At 43.1% G+C, this 16,631-nt stretch overlaps 1 protein-coding gene and 1 pseudogene across 1 annotated transcript in view; both read left to right on the plus strand.

The window, feature by feature from the left end:
- LOC124777570 (DC-STAMP domain-containing protein 2) overlaps nucleotides 1–16,631 on the plus strand; it is a 254,458-nt gene that overhangs the window by 87,231 nt on the left and 150,596 nt on the right. The gene's annotated exons all lie outside the window — the stretch shown is intronic.
- LOC124722961 lies at nucleotides 6,933–7,050 on the plus strand (annotated as a pseudogene).

Here is a 16,631-nt window from a genome sequence, read left to right on the forward strand (position 1 = left end):
AAATGAGCAGCGATAGAAATACACCGTTTGTTGCAATATGCTTGGGACAGCAGTACATTTTCAGGCAGACAAACTTTCGAAATTACAGTAGTTACAATTTTCAACAACAGATGGCGCGGCAAGTGTTGTGAAAGATATAGAAGACAACGCAGTCTGTGGGTGCGCCATTCTGTACGTCGTCTTTCTGCTGTAAGCATGTGCTGTTCACAACATGCAAGTCTGCTGTAGACAACATGGTTTATTCCTTAGAACAGAGGATTTTTCTGGTGTTGGAATTCCACCGCCTAGAACACAGTGTTGTTGCAACAAGGCGCAGTTTTCAACGGAGGTTTAATATAACCAAAGGACCGAAAAGCAATACAATAAAGGATCTGTTTGAAAAATTTCAACGGACTGGGAACGTGACGGATGAACGTGCTGGAAAGGTAGGGCGACCGCGTACGGCAACCACAGAGGGCAACGCGCAGCAGGTGATCCAACAGTGGCCTCGGGTTTCCGTTCGCCGTGTTGCAGCTGCGGTCCACATATCGTCTCATGCGCCAGAGTTTACACCTCTATCCATACAAAATTCAAACGCGGCAACCCCTCAGCGCTGCTACCATTGCTGCACGAGAGACATTCACTAACGATATAGTGCACAGGATTGATGACGGCGATATGCATGTGGGCAGCATTTGGTTTACTGACGAAGCTTATTTTTACCTGGACGGCTTCGTCAATAAACAGAACTGGCGCATACGGAGAACCGAAAAGCCCCATGTTGCAGTCCCATCGTCCCTGCATCCTCAAAAAGTACTGGTCTGGGCCGCCATTTCTTCCAAAGGAATCATTGGCCCATTGTTCAGATCCGAAACGATTACTGCATCACGCTATCTGGACATTCTTCGTGAATTTGTGGCGGTACAAACTGCCTTAGACGACACTGCGAACACCTCGTGGTTTATGCAAGATGGTGCCCGGCCACATCGCACGGCCGACGTCTTTAATTTCCTGAATGAATATTTCGATGATCGTGTGATTGCTTTGGGCTATCCGAAACATACAGGAGGCGGCGTGGATTGACCTCCCTATTCGCCAGACATGAACCCCTGTGACTTCTTTCTGTGGGGACACTTGAAAGACCAGGTGTACCGCCAGAATCCAGAAACAATTGAACAGCTGAAGCAGTACATCTCATCTGCATGTGAAGCCATTCCGCCAGACACGTTGTCAAAGGTTTCGGGTAATTTCATTCAGAGACTACGCCATATTATTGCTACGCATGGTGGATAGGTGGAAAATTTCGTACTATAGAGTTTCCCAGACCGCAGCGCCATCTGTTGTTGAAAATTGTAACTACTGTAATTTCGAAAGTTTGTCTGCCTGAAAATGTACTGTTGTCCCAAGCATATTGCAACAAACGGTGTATTTCTATCGCTGCTCGTTTAGTTTTTATTGCCGTTTCAATTATACCGGTCATTTTTGAAACACCCTGTATCAATATAATAGAGGGAAACATTCCACGTGGGAAAAATATATTTAAAAACAAAGATGATGTGACTTACCATACGAAAGCGCTGGCAGGTCGATAGAAACACAAACAGACACATACATACACACAAAATTCAAGCTTTCGCAACAAACTGTTGCCTCATCAGGAAAGAGGGAAGGAGAGGGAAAGACGAAAGGAAGTGGGTTTTAAGGGAGAGGGTAAGGAGTCATTCCAATCCCGGGAGCGGAAAGACTTACCTTATATTTAAATATGTCTGCTTGTGTCTGTATATGTGTGGATGGATGTGTGTGTGTGCGAGTGTATACCCGTCCTTTTTTCCCCCTAAGGTAAGTCTTTCCACTCCCGGGATTGGAATGACTCCTTACCCTCTCCCTTAAAACCCACTTCCTTTCGTCTTTCCCTCTCCTTCCCTCTTTCCTGATGAGGCAACAGTTTGTAGCGAAAGCTTGAATTTTGTATGTATGTATGTGTCTGTTTGTGTTTCTATCGACCTGCCAGCGCTTTCGTATGGTAAGTCACATCATCTTTGTTTTTATAATATATATATATATATAAAAAAATCTCTGCATCTTCTTATCAACAAATGACATTAACAACTAAAAAGATATAAATAAAGGTATCAAATTTAAAGTTATGGGTGTTGTGTGGGATTGTTATTTTTAATTCTCTGTGGCAAGCTATGTCGAAAGACAGTGCATACCTTTAACATGGGGCACTGATCGCAGTGATTTTATCAGATGTAATACCTGCTCAGACACAGGAATAGAAGTTTCATAGATTGCCAGCTTGGCTTGGAGATGTGCTGAGTTCCAAAGTGGAGGACAAAACAAATGAAACATTTTAAGAAAAAAATGAAAACTCCAGGTTGTAATATTGACAATATAAGGAAAAGATAGATTGCTACTCACTGTAAAGATGACACATTAAGTTTGTTGCAGACAGGCACGTGAAAAGACCCATACATATCAGTTTTCGTCCAGAGCCTTCAACAGAAAAGGAAAAACACACAAATTCATTCACACAAACAAGTACACATCATGCACACATGACTGTCATCTTACTTAATCTTGAAGTGTCATGGTAAGTATGATTAGTATTGAAAAGAGAGCCAGTTCATGATCATGCTGTAATGTGAGACTGTAAGTTGTGAAAGAACCAATTTTTTTTTAATCATACAGTTTTCTCAGAATTAGATGGGAAAGACTCTTTGTCAGAGAACACATGCAAATCCTAAAACACCAGTTTTTAATTTTTTATATGGAACACAGTTTTACTGAGAAACTAACTGCAGAGATGGATGTTGATATGTCATGATGTTACACCTGCAGGGTCGACAACACATCATACATTCCAGCATTGGGGATTGCCCACTTGCGCGACAACCATTTTTGCTGAAAAGAGGAGCAGTGTGAATATTGGAAATATGAAGCTTAACACATTGTACTAATTCTAGCAACTCCACGGACTCTAGTAAGACTGCTGGTCCAATGAACTTTTCTGCAAGGTTTAGAGCTTGTCCATATAGAAATTCTACTGATGATGCTTTTCAGTCATCTTTGAATGGTGACCTGACTCTTAATAAAATCAGAGGGAGAGATCCCTGTTCCTCAACCCCAAGACATGTTAATGCTGCCTTTAATGTGTGGTACCACCACTCTACCAGCCTGTTGCTATTGGGGTGATAAGCAGTTGTTTTTAAAGTGTTTCCCTCTGCACATTTTACAGAGGTTCATGAACAGGGCTTACTCAAATTCTCGGCCATGATCAGATGTGATGGCCACAGGGCAAGACCACTTCAATGAATGCTTTCACTGTGGTCTCTGGTTGTGATGTCTGGTAACAGAGTGGGTTCCTCCCACTTGTCATCTTCTCAGTGGCAGATAAAATGTATTTAAAAGACTCTCATGTGGAGGTGAACATGCTGTAAATGGTCAGCTGGAACATCGAACATGCCTAAAGCAGAGCTCGCGTGTCTTTCTGTTTTGCTCTTTTGACAGTCTACACGAGCTTGAGTCCAAACATTACAATTGTTTTTCATGTTCGGGTACACAAAACATCACTAGTCTGTTAGATGGGTTTATTCCCAGATGCAATAATCCATGCACTTACTGAAAGATTGTTTGTATACACCTTTTAGGCATGAAGGTCTGGCTCACCCTTGTGATATGCCACACCATGAAGTGTCTGCTGTATCAATCATTCACCTGCATCCAAATTTTAGACTCATTATGTTGTTTCATAACAACTGTTATAGTTTCTCACCATTTTCTTGGGCTGCTGTGAAGTCATTGGTGTCAAGGCATATTGACAGTGAATTTATTCTGGAAATATAGTCTGCCACAGTATTATCCATCCCTCTAATGTGTGCCATATCTGCTGAGAATTGGTTGATTAAGTTCAGGTACCAAAAACGTCAAGTTAAACAATCTTTGCTAAGATTTATTATTCCATCCACCAGGTGATGGTGGTCCAGCAATGCTGTGAAATTTCATCCTTCGATCTCCGCCTTAAAGTACCTGACTGCCTCATAAAGTGTGAGCAATTCCCTGTCAAGCACTGACCATTTTTGTTGAGCCACGTTAGTTTTTTTAAAAAAGAATCTCAATGGGTATGTCTGATGTAAAAATGCTCCAACATTGACATCGCTTGCATATGCCGTCATAGTTAAAGGGGCAGCTCTACTGTATGTGCTAAGCTGCATTTAATCTTCCCAAAAGCTTGTTGCATACCATCTTTCCACTTCAGCGCACATTCCCCATGATTATCTTCTCCATAAAGGTGCCTCCCCCCCCCCCCCCCCCCAGGGGGCCCACAGCTCTCTTGTGGACATGTGTGTGGTGTGCTTGGGCCCTGAGCTATTGCAGCCTCTCTTCTCTCCCATGCCGTTTTCTCTTCCCCTTACCCACCCTTTCCCATCCTATCTTCCCCCCTCCTGTCCCTCTTTCTCCCTCGGTGTTTCCCTTTACAATGAACTGGCTGTTTCCTTGGTTCTGCTGTTCTTTTACAGTCTTGTCTTACGTTTCCACTTTCCCTTTTCAGTTTATTTATTTGTTTATTTATTTATTTTTTTGCGTACTTCTTGAGGTTTGACCTCCCTTTCTAAATTGTCTCCATAGTGTGAGGCATATGGGGAAGAGCTCTCTCCCTACAGTTTCTGGTGTGTGTTCCTCTCCCCCCCTCCTCCTTTCCCCCTTCCTTTCCCACCATAGCCTCTCCCACCCCTTCCCCACCTGCTAGCTGACTAGCACAGTTCCCAGTCCGTGTGGTGGGCTGGTATGTAGGCATCTGGATAAGCCCCCTGACAACAAAGAGGTACCTGAGCTGTCACTGCCTTGTGCATGCCTAGGAGTCGTTGCTCATCTTTTGATCTTTTGGAGGCATCAGAACTCCTGACGACTGCAGTTCCAGGTGGCACTTGCTGTGCCTGGGTGGCAGCACTGGGGTGAGCCCCCAGTCAGAGTGGGTGGTGCATGTACATCTACATCATACTCTGCAAGCCACTTAATGGTGTGTGGTGGAGGGTCCTTTTGTATCACCAACTGAACCCTCTAACACTTTTCCACTCGCAAATAGTGCATGGGAAGAATGATTGTTGATAAGCCTCTGTAATGGTTCTAATTTCTTGAATTTTCTACTCGTGATCATTATGCGAGATGTATGTGGGGGAAGTAATATGTTGTCTGACTCTTCCCAGAAAGTGCTGTTTCGAAATGTCAATAGTTAATCTCTCTGTGACGCACAGTGCCTTTCTTATAATGTCTGCCAATGCACTTTGTGGAGCATCTCCGTAATGCTCTCGTGCTGGCTAAATGATCCAGTGAAGAAATGTGCTGCTCTTAGTTGTATCTTCTCTATCTATTCTATCAGTCCTACCTGGTAGGGAACAGATTGACAATACTCAATAATCAGTGGAATGAGCACCTTATAAGCCACTTTCTTCATAGATATTTTACAGCAGATAGTGTTGCCAGCGGTTTGTCATCAATACCAGGGCACACTTCGCACTTCTAGCAAATCTTCTGCGGCCATATCTTCAGACAGGAATGAATCTCTCATTGCTTTTGCTTTTGCTCTATCATCCTTATCCTGCCTGGCCACTCCCTGGAAGGAGGGCCAGGCCCTCTGGTTTGGGACAAAACTCTCTGCCAGTTACTTGGTTTATTCCAGGACAGATGGGAGACTTTTACCACTACCAAATTGCTCCTTTTTGTTGAACAAATTGAAGATAAGTTTGGTAAAGTTGATCTGTTAGTAAGATGGGATCTGGTTCCTTACTTATTAAAACCTCCTCTGCCTGTCAGTTGGCTTCCTTTTGTGCTTGCGAGTGCTTAGGAGACATCCCAGTGAGCATTACTCCTCACTAGTTCCTAACTATGACATAGGACATTGTTTTCCACATGGACCTCCTTCTTCAGTGTGATGAGGAACTCTGGACTAATCTGACACAATGCAGCATTAATTTTTCACAGCGAGCCCAGAGAGGTCCTAAGGACAAAGATGTTTATACCAGCACTTTCATCCGGGCATTCAACAGGCATACCCTTCAAGAAGAAATCAGATTTAAGGTTCACTGTTGCAGTGTGAAGCCCCATACCTCACCTCCCATGTGCTGCTTCCAGAGTGTCTGTTTTAGTCACATCTTCACGATGAGAGGTGATTCCTATTTGTGGTGACTGCGGCCGCTCTATCCATGTGGGAAGTCCCTGCACCCCACTACCCAAGTGTGTAAATTGTTGCGGCTCACATTCTCCTCACTCACCAAATTGCCTCATCTATAAAAGGAAGAGGAAGATTCAAGAATTCAAAACTCTCAACCATCTATCATACTCTGTGGCCTTTGCTTCTGTTGCATCTTTTCCTCCTCCTCCTTACCCCCAACATGCCCACCTTCCGTTTCCTCTTCCCTGTGGTTCCTGTTCCCTTCTTTCACAAAACCCCCCCTTCTCCTTAGCCAGAGAAGAAACCCTCTTTTCTGGCTCCCACTGGGGATCGGACTCTCTCTAGGAGCCCTTCCCCAGCGTCTCCAGAAAAAGAAGCCTGTTATTTCAAGTGGAATCTGTGACCTGCACTCGATGGGCCTCAGTGGAACTCATTCTCTTTCAGATCTTGAAATTGCTGTGACCTGCTCTCTTCCCAACTACACCTCTTCTCGCCCTCCAAAGGAGAAAAAGGAGATGTGTAAATCCCAGGACGAGGCCCACATGGTATCACAGAGGATGTCACCCCCTCCCTCTTCATCAGGGTCCAATCTTTCATTCATGAACTTCACTCCATCCTTACCAGTGACAGACACTATCTTTGCACAATAATTGATTCTGGCCTGTTTGACATCCATCAGGGTTCTTCTACCACTTTTCTCCAATGGAATTGGACATACTACTGTCACCTTCTCGAATTGCAGTCTCTTCTTTCTCTTTACTCTGTAGCTTGCATTGTATTGGGTAATGGCCTTGCCACAGTGGATGCACCGGTTCCCATCAGATCACCAAAGTTAAGCGCTGTTGGGTGTGGCCAGCACTTGGATGGGTGACCATCTGGGCCACCATGCGCTGTTGCCATTTTTCGGGGTGCACTCAGCCTTGTGATGCCAATTGAGGAGCTACTCGACCGAATAGTAGGGGCTCCAGTCAAAGAAAACTATCATAACGACCGGGAGGGCGGTGTGCTGACTACACGCCCCTCCTGTCCACATCCTCAGCCAAGGATGACATGGCAGTTGGATGGTCCTTGTGGGCCACTTGTGGCCTGAAGATAGAGTGCTGTTTGTGTTGTATTGCAGGAATCTCATTTCATGGAAACTCAATCTCTGACTCTTTGTGGTTTCCAATCCTTCTGCTGGAATCTGGTTGGCCTGTTGCAAGTCTGTGGTGGTGTCTGTACATTGGGCTGCACAGACATTGTTAGTTGCTGGGTTCCTCTTCAAAGTGCACTGGAAGTGATGGCCATTTGCGTCTGTTTATACTCTGCAGTAATAATATGCAATTTTTATCTGGCCTCAGACCAGTCTCCTACACTACCTGCTCTTCTTGCCCTCCTTCAGCAGCTCCCTCCTCCCGTCCTTCCCCTTGTGGATTTTAATTCCGAAACCCTCTGTGGTGTGGTACTGTGACCACAACCACTGACCAATGCAGGACTGTTGAAGACCTGCTGGCAGGGCTTGATCTCTGTCTCCTCAACACTAGGATTTATCTCTGCCTCCTCAACACTGGAGAGTTCCCACATATTTTAGTGTGGCACAAGGCACTTACTTGGTCTTGATCTTTCCATTTGTAGCTCTTGATTCCTCCCCTCCATTAAATGGGAAGTTAATGAAGTTCATGCTGATCTGTATGACAGTAATCATTTTCGGATTGTTTTATCTTTCCTTCAGCATCACAAACCTGGATGCCCTTCCAGGTGGACCTTTACTAACACAGATTTGTATGCCTTTTTTGTTGGCTATCACCTGTCACAAGATTGAAAGACTTGGCTCCACCTGAGGACCTCCGCTGCCAAATCTTCTCGATTCTCAGCGCAGTGTTTCCACTGCTGAGTTGGTAGCCATCTCTTGTGCTCTTTAGCATATCTGTTCCTGCACTGGTGAGTCCTTCCTCATCTGGAGTGACTCACTAAGCAGTTTACAAGCTCTTGATCAGTGTTACCATCGCATTCTGTCATCCTGACTATCCAGAATGTCCTTTTTGCCCTCAAGCAATGTGGATGATGGAGGTCTTTGTCTGGACCCCAGATCAAATTGGAACCCCTGGGAACAAACTTGCTGACAGGTTGGCCAAAGTGGCTATCAGCAAGCTGCCTCTTGAAATTGGTATTCTGGCACAGGATTTTTGATCAGTATTATGCTTTCAAGTTTTAAGGATTTAGAAGACAGAGTGACACACTCTGAATTTGCCAAACTACTGGCAATAATGGGGACCACAGATTTGTGGAGATCCTCTGTACGGGCCTCTCACAAGGATTCCATTGTTCTTTGTCAGCTTCACATTGGCCATAACTGGCTGCCATCTCCTTCATCATGAGGATACATTCCACTGTTGTCATATTACCCGTTTGATGGAGGTCCACATTTTGATGGACTGTACTAATCTGGCCACCTTGTGGCAGATTCTTTATCTTCCTGACTCACAACCCCTGGTGTTAGCAGATGATGCCTCAGTAGCTGACCTCGTATTACTGTTAGTTTGTGAATGGGGTTTTAGCCACTCTCTCTAAGGGTAATTACCTTAGCTTTGTCAGCCTTTTTTGGGGTTGATAGGATGCCCTGCTGCCTCCTCTGCCCCAAAGGAGCAATGGCTATCTAGGCTTGGCTGTCTGCGCCAGCACTTGCCTTACCCATTCTTTTGCTCTTTTCCCTTTTTCATGTATTCTGTCTGATTTGGTGTTCATCCTCTGCTTTTGTGTGTGTGTGTGTGTGTGTGTGTGTGTGTGTGTGTGTGTGTGTACTTCTCTTGGCCTGTCCATGTTACTAGTTTTTACAGTGTATTGTTAGGTGGGGTGGTATGCCCCCATCAGAGTTCCTGCCCTTCAGGGCCTCTGGCTGCTCCCAGGATGTGGCACCTCACTCTCTTTTCTTCTTTTCCCCCTTTCCTTCTTCCCTGGTCCTTTTTCTAGGCTATTTTGACCTTCAGTATACCTTGGGGTTTTCTTTCCTTGGGATTCAAGCACTAGGCCCTTCTTTGATGGGTAGTTTTGTTGCTTTGCTTGTTCCAGGTAGGAGGGACTCATGACCTCATACTTTGGTCCCTTTAATCCTTAAACCAACCTGTCAAGGCATCTGTCAAAAGTGGCTGCAACTGTACTACTTGAGGCAGATGTCTCATGTGAAAGGTGACAGTTCCAAGAAATCATTGCATCTCTTTGAAGGTTGTAGATCTAGGACTGGAGCAGATAGTTTCAATCCTATCAGCTGTGGGTCTAGTACCTGATTTAGTTACAGAATGACCCAAAAAGGTTACCTCGTTTTTCCGAAGTTGACACTTCTCTTCATAGACCATGACACGATGTATCTTCAGAGTGTCAAAAATAATTTTTAGATGTCTTTCATGCTCTTCTGTTGACTTTGAGAAAATCTGTACAGCATCCAGATAACAAAAACAAAATGTAACCTCTCCTAATTGAGCTGATTCAACACTGTCATGTCTGGCTTGCATTGTTTAACCTGTAAGGCATTTGCATCAATTCAAAAAGGCCAAAGTGCATGATAATTACCATTTTTGGAATGTCTTTTAGTGCCATTGGAATTCGACAGTAGGCCCTTTTGGAATCTGTCGTGCTAAACGTATTTGCATTTCCCAGAACTTGTGAGAAATTCTGTAAGTTGGAAAAAGGATACCTATCTGGTATTACAGGAGCTATATGATCTATAAGCTCCACACAATCTATAAGAACTGTAGAGCTGTTCTTCTTAGGTACTAAATGGATCAGCAATGCCCAGTTACTAGCAGAAGGCCAAACTATGCTGAAGCGAAAAATTTGTTTGCAGTTGTTTAGTTGCCTGACATCTATCTGGTGCAAGTCTTGTTGTCTTGGCATCGATTAAGGGACCTTGCAATGTATAAGTGTAATGCTTTGTCCCCTGAACAAACTTCCAAATGCATTTTGTCTGCATTTTGGATTGACCACATATTTCCCTTTGCCAATACCAGGTAAAATCTTGATCTTGGTGACTTGCACTATACTGACCAGTGTATTTTGTCTCTTTCAATATATGCTGCTCCACCTGAGGTTGAGGCTGCTGCTGCTGATACTGCAAGGCTGGTAGTCCCATGTGTATGCTGTCCAACTGTTCTTGATGATTCCCTATTACGTCTTCTAATCTCTTCTGTATTGATTACAATTTTTGTCAAAAGTTTTCTTTTATCTTCCTGAACTGTTGCACCTAAATTGTCCATATGCCTCTGCACTAAATGTCGAGTAACAGAACAACTAATCGTTCCTTTTGCTAAATCTAGTGAAAGTTTGTGGTGGCAAAGGAAATCTGCCCCAGTAATTGGCACAGATATATCTGCTATCACAAAATTCTATGTGAAAGTGCACTGCAATCCAAAATCTATTGTGAGATGACATGTTCCACAATGATGCACTGGTGTCATTAACAGCAAGTAGTAATGTCCTTGGTTTTCTGTCTGAGTGGGAATGTTCCCATGGTACGCTGCTTACTGCAGAACCAGAGTCTACCAGAAAGCCATAACCGTACCCCCTATCAGGCACATAAATCCTTTGGGCCTTAAACAGAGAAAATGAATTGTTATCCTGGGCCTTTACACCTTGTAGCTGCAGTCTGCTGAGTTTTGTCGTTCATCGCTGTTGCTATTACATGAAATTGCAAGGGAAAACACCGTGTGCTTTTGCTCTGAATTTGTCATGAAACCAGCATATGTCCTTCAGTGATGTGCCGCTGTTATATGATATGTTCATATGCTGTCCTCATGAGGCTAAGAACCTCAGGTGAACAGTTTTCTATCATGAGTAGTACGCTGCTTCTGCTAAAGCTTGTTTAATCAGTTTTCCACGTCATGTCTGTGGATCGCATTATTCCTCACATCGCATGTTGCCAGCCTTGTGCGAATTTGTGTCTTAATTCTCTGGAACCACTCCTCTCTTGCTATGGTAACACGGCTCCCTGCCTAGTATTAGTAATATTTCTTACATGTGAATCTGCTTCCTTAAGTAATTGCATTACTGCATGGAGTCTAACAGACTACTGCAATTTGGTGTCTATAGCCTCATGCTCTCATGAAATAAGCATAGCTTGCAAAGGCAGTAGAATCTTGAGTAGCCATATTCTCCGTAATGTGCTTCTGATATCCACTTCATACAAGGACTTGCCTATTTTTTGTTTAGGTGTCAGGCGTGACAGTAATGCGTTTTTTATTGTATCAAACTTGCTTGAATAGGTGGAGTGGCAATAATGTTGCCAATGTATGAGAATGTTTGGCGTAATTGTTCAGCACTGCTATGAAATTTATGTGTATCATCCATCACTCCATAACTTTGTAAAATGAATTCAGTTGTTTGAAACCAAGTCTGTGTGTGGCTGTATTGGAATGCTTGCTGATAACCTTGGAATGATTCCCACTCTCCATTTTTCAGCACTAATCACTCTCTGAAGAGGCAGTGAATTGTCAGATTCACAAGACGAAAGTTCCTGACATGGTTGAACACCTGATGCACATTCTACATGATTGTGCATTTACTATCATTGTAGTTGAGTCATTGGAGCGCACATCACATCACTCCAGCAGTCGCAGAGTATAATGCAAAGTGGGTAGAAATGTCAGATTATGAACTGGCACAGTATAATCCAGCATGGTTATCTCTTCCAGTAACACTCACTGATAGTAAAACAGCTCCACCTGTGTGTGTCCATATGGTTCAATGTACATGGCACCCTGTATGTGGTTGTATCCACACCATAACACAGTTGCTGTCCATTGCTTTGTTTACATATTGGTCCGCCATTACCACTGTGGTCCGTGAAATTAATAGTTACTGCCTCATTTCCTCTCAGATTTGAGTCTTCTTGATGAAATAATGATTGTGTTAAGTTCGCCATTTGATTCTTCCTTCTGAAGAGAAGTGTGATCTGTGAGTGTGACGTTGTCAGTGACCTACGCAATGTCGGTGGGAAAGAACTATGTGGGTTGCTAAATGCCAGTTATTTGAGAAAAGATGGGAAAACTGAACGTTCGAGAAACAAAACATGCGGTGTTTTTCATGCATTTTGCAGGAAAGAGTACACTAGAGGAGATTCAATTAAAAGATTTGTGAGAGAATCTCTTTCAGAGAAACAGCCTTCAACATCAGCTGAAGTCAAATGATTGCGTTCAGCTGAAGCAAAATTTGATTTTAAAACTGTCTGTTTTGTGAAGAAGCAATTGATGATGAATTTTTTAATAAACAGAAGAAAAAGCCCAAAAAATGGCACCGAAAGGTTTACAGTGTTGGATCCTTCAGTTGTGATAATACAATTTTAGTTTGTGCACAGGAGAGGAAGGATGAATGGGGAGATACCATCCAAAGACATACCTGTTCTGTTGGCGATCTGTATGCTGAAGATGCAAGGTATCTCAAGGATTGCTACAATAGGTTCCTCACAGGTTCAGTGCATAAATCTAGACAGAGTGGACACCCTGAGGATGAAGAAATTAATGCATCAATGGAGGAAATATTCTGTTACATAGAGGAGAATGATGACTGCCAGTTCACCTTAGACAAGTTGTTGGAGCAAGTTTCTGGAACATTATCTCATATAAAGACAGTCAAGGACAGACTGAGAGAAAAATATGGGAACACTGTTTTCAGCACAACCTGCACCAGAAAAACTGTCATGCGCTTTTGTAGTTCAGGCGAAAACATTTTAAATGAAAACATTTTAAATGGTGGATGGTATTCTTCAAAGGGCAAAGATGAACAAGCAGAAAGGAAAGGAATTGTAAAGGCAGCTGTCACTATAATCTTATAAGATGTTCAGTCCATGGTGGCATATGATATTTCTGTTTTTCCACCCTGAGACAAATTCTGTAGTGAAGCTGAGGAAATGGCACCTCGTATACTCCATGTCTTCATGGACTGCACTTCGGTGAAAAAATCCTATTCCATATGACATATTAACATCCACCATGCCAGATATGCTGTGGATATGTTTTAAATGGCTTCATTCTTCGCAGGTCACTCCACAAGTATCAGCAGTTCCTGAGCTGAAGGGGATTTATGACCTCTCTTGGTACCACAGTTAATGCTGAAAGAAGTGCAGAAAATTTCCTACTGTTCATTAATTCACCAACAAATGACTACGACACAGTGTACACAGCTTTACAATACACTGATAACAGTAGCCAGCAGCAAGGTGCCGCAATTTGTTTCATTCCTTCGACCAGCCACTGTATGTAAAGGCTTGAGAAGTCCAGTGTGGTATAATATTCATGAGATTCGGAGGATTTGATACACTCATGTTGTTCATGGGGTGCATCAGTTACATAATGGCAGGGTCTGAGCTGAAAGAACTGTTAAGCTTAGTTTGTGCCGTAAATTCTGTTGAAAAGATGTTAATTGGACATGCTTACAGCATAGGTGTTAGGGGACGATTACTTGTCCAAGCTGTTTTAGCTCGCATAATTCTGGAAGATACCAGTGTCTCAGAGAAGAAAAGAAGAGTGTTGTCAGCATTTTCAGCAATAAAGAAGAACTTACTGTATAAAAAACTGAGGGAGGTGATTGTTTGGCATTAATTTTAAATAAATTTAACAGTGAGCTGGCTTGTCTCAAGGAGAATAGACCTACTGCTGATTTTTGGTTGCAGTATTTTTAAATGGTTTCATTAATGAAGAAGTTTATATATTTTGAACATTATGGTGATTGGAATGGCGATTTGGCATGTGTTCAGAAAGTGATACCATTCTTCCATGCATGTGGTCACTTTCAGTATGAAAAATGTGCCCATCTTTATGTGAAAGATATGATGGCATTATTAACTAGCTGGCCAGATGTGTTCAAGGATTTTGCAGCTAAAGGTTATTTCATCATAAATAGAAGTGCATCTTCTTGTGCAGGAGTTTGGTCAGACATGACCATAGAACAGAGTGCACTCCATTAAATGCTCAGGTTGTTCGATACTAGGAAGAGGCTTAACTAACTCTGTCCTAGCAAAGTGGGTTGGAGGGTCTCCTGGGGCAACCACCATCAGTTCATCATTAGAGGAGCTACTGGAGTGACTTTTTCAAGTGGGCACTAGCATGTTGATCTCCGGGTTTCACGGTAAATTAGGGATGGACAAGACCACACAAAGATCTATGAGTGGTTCAGTGACCATCATCCTTTTCCAAAAATGGATTCACTAATGTCTCTCTTGACAGAGTCAATCTGAAACTCAAAAATAAATTGTTATGAAGCCCTAGAAATTGGCACCAGAACCATGCAGAGTTATATTGTTTGTTATTTTGGTGATGTAAAGCAGTCTAAGAAGAATGTGGCGATGTATTTGGATGGTACCAACTACACTGTAAAGGTGCACAGTGAAGCAGTGACTGTGGACCTTCTGACAATTTTCCAAAGAACAGCCATTTCAAAAAAGACTGATGAGGATGTTGCAGAGCTTATGGAAGATGAATTATCTCCATTCCTATTGTCTCTCTTTAAAGAAGGGGGAAAGAGGAAAGGAAAGAAATCTTCTCTCTGTAATGCTTTTTCAGAAGACAACTATGCAGCTCAGGACCTACAAACCAGCACCAACGTAGTAGATGGGGCTTCCTTCTCCATGGTGTAAAATGGAATGGGGGCACCAATATTTCTGCACTCTGCAATCAGTACATAGCCTATGTGCTCAAACAATTATAGAAATTGTACTGTGGTATTTGATGGTTATGGTGATGTCAACTGTACAAAACGAGCAGAGTAGAAGAGAATGGTCTTCACAAAAACTTCAATTGACATCAATTTTAATGAAAGTATGACTATCACTGTTCAACAGGAGTATTTTGTTGCAAACAAAAAGAACAAAACCAGACTTACAGCACTCCGTACAGGGTTGCTACAAGTTCTGGAAATCATGGAATTTGAAACATGTCAGGAAATATGAGGGAAACTTGAAAACAAAACACTGAAAAAATCTCATTTTTGTCTCAGTAGATGAAATGGTTTGTTTACTGAGATGTCATGCAGTGTCACTGGCTGGGCGCAGCTGAGTACATTCACTGCTTCCCTGCTCCATCATTCTTACTGCTTCTCCCCTTCCTACCATTCCTCTCAGCTTGCAGTCACTGCTGCCACCACTTCTTGCCACTCGCCAAGCAGCTGCCGACGAGAGGCAGGGAGGCATGAGGAATGGTTTGTGTGGATCTGATTCTTAGAGACTATCGTTGCAGCAGCCGGAGACAGTGGTCATGTGTGCATGGCTTGTGTCTGAGTGACTGTGTGAAAGTGTGTGCACTCTCATTTTCTGACAAAGGCAATGGTTGAAAATTTAGTTGTGAGAGTATGATAGTCTTTTCTACATGCCTGTCCACAGCTCTGTGATCAGCTTCACAGTGAGTTGCTTCCCATCCTCAATAGTATTGATTCTCAGAGTATTCGTGCAAGTTATCTGGATTGATCACTGTGGTCTCATTTCATCAACATGGCGTCTGTGACACATAAATAGCTAGCAACACAAGTGGACCTCCACAACGGGCCAAAACTGCAGCCCTTTCTGCAGGCATCTCTAACGGATTGGGCCTGCCAATCTGAAGCCCATCATTTCCCACTAATGTGCAGGCCCTGCCCGTCAGATCTAGCTGCACCAATCCGCCCACAGGCCAGGTTGGTTTGTGTGTGACATAATGCAACGGATTTTCATCATGGACTCAGGACTGTGGTGCTCCTTGGCAGGCCAGTGGTCACAGGCGATGGATTTCAGAAACTGCAACTGTCTTACAGCAAGTACAATGTACAGTGCAGTGTTTTATAGACATTTTATATATTTTAGTACATTGTGGCACTTTGAAAGTACTCCATATATTAGAAAGCATGGACAATAAGAAGAAGAAAATTGTGGCAGTCGCTGGTGGTTTGTACACCATGTACTCATATATTTCTAGAAAGAAAAACCACACAATGCCTGTAAAATGCCAAAAATAGCTGGCGGCACATGTGGACCTCCACAACGGGCCCAAAACTGCACCCTGTTTCTGCTGGTATCCCTAACAGATTTGGCTTGCCGATCTGAAGTCTATCATTTCCCACTAATGTACAGGCCCTGCCCGTCAGGTCTAGCCACACCGATCTGCCCGCAGGCCGGTTCGGTTTGTGTGTGGTATGATGCGACAGATTTTTGTCATGGACTCAGGAATGTGGTGCTCCTCAGCAGGCCAGTGGCCACAGGCAATGGATTTCAGAAACTGTGACTGTCTTACGGCAAGTACATTGTACAGTGCAGCATTTTAGAGACTTTTATGTATTGTAGTACATTGTGGCACTTTGAAAGTAGTCCATATATTAAAAAGTATGGACAATAAAAAGAAGAAAATTGTGGCAATCACTGGTGGTTTGTATGCTATGTACTCATATATATCTTGAAAGAAAAATCACACAATGCCTGTAAAATGAAATGATTATGTGGCATTGATGGCCAGGATGCCCCATACAGGGACGTTCGGCCTCTGAGTTG

The sequence above is a fragment of the Schistocerca piceifrons genome, chromosome 1, assembly GCF_021461385.2.
Source record: "Schistocerca piceifrons isolate TAMUIC-IGC-003096 chromosome 1, iqSchPice1.1, whole genome shotgun sequence".
Classification (NCBI taxonomy): domain Eukaryota; kingdom Metazoa; phylum Arthropoda; class Insecta; order Orthoptera; family Acrididae; genus Schistocerca; species Schistocerca piceifrons.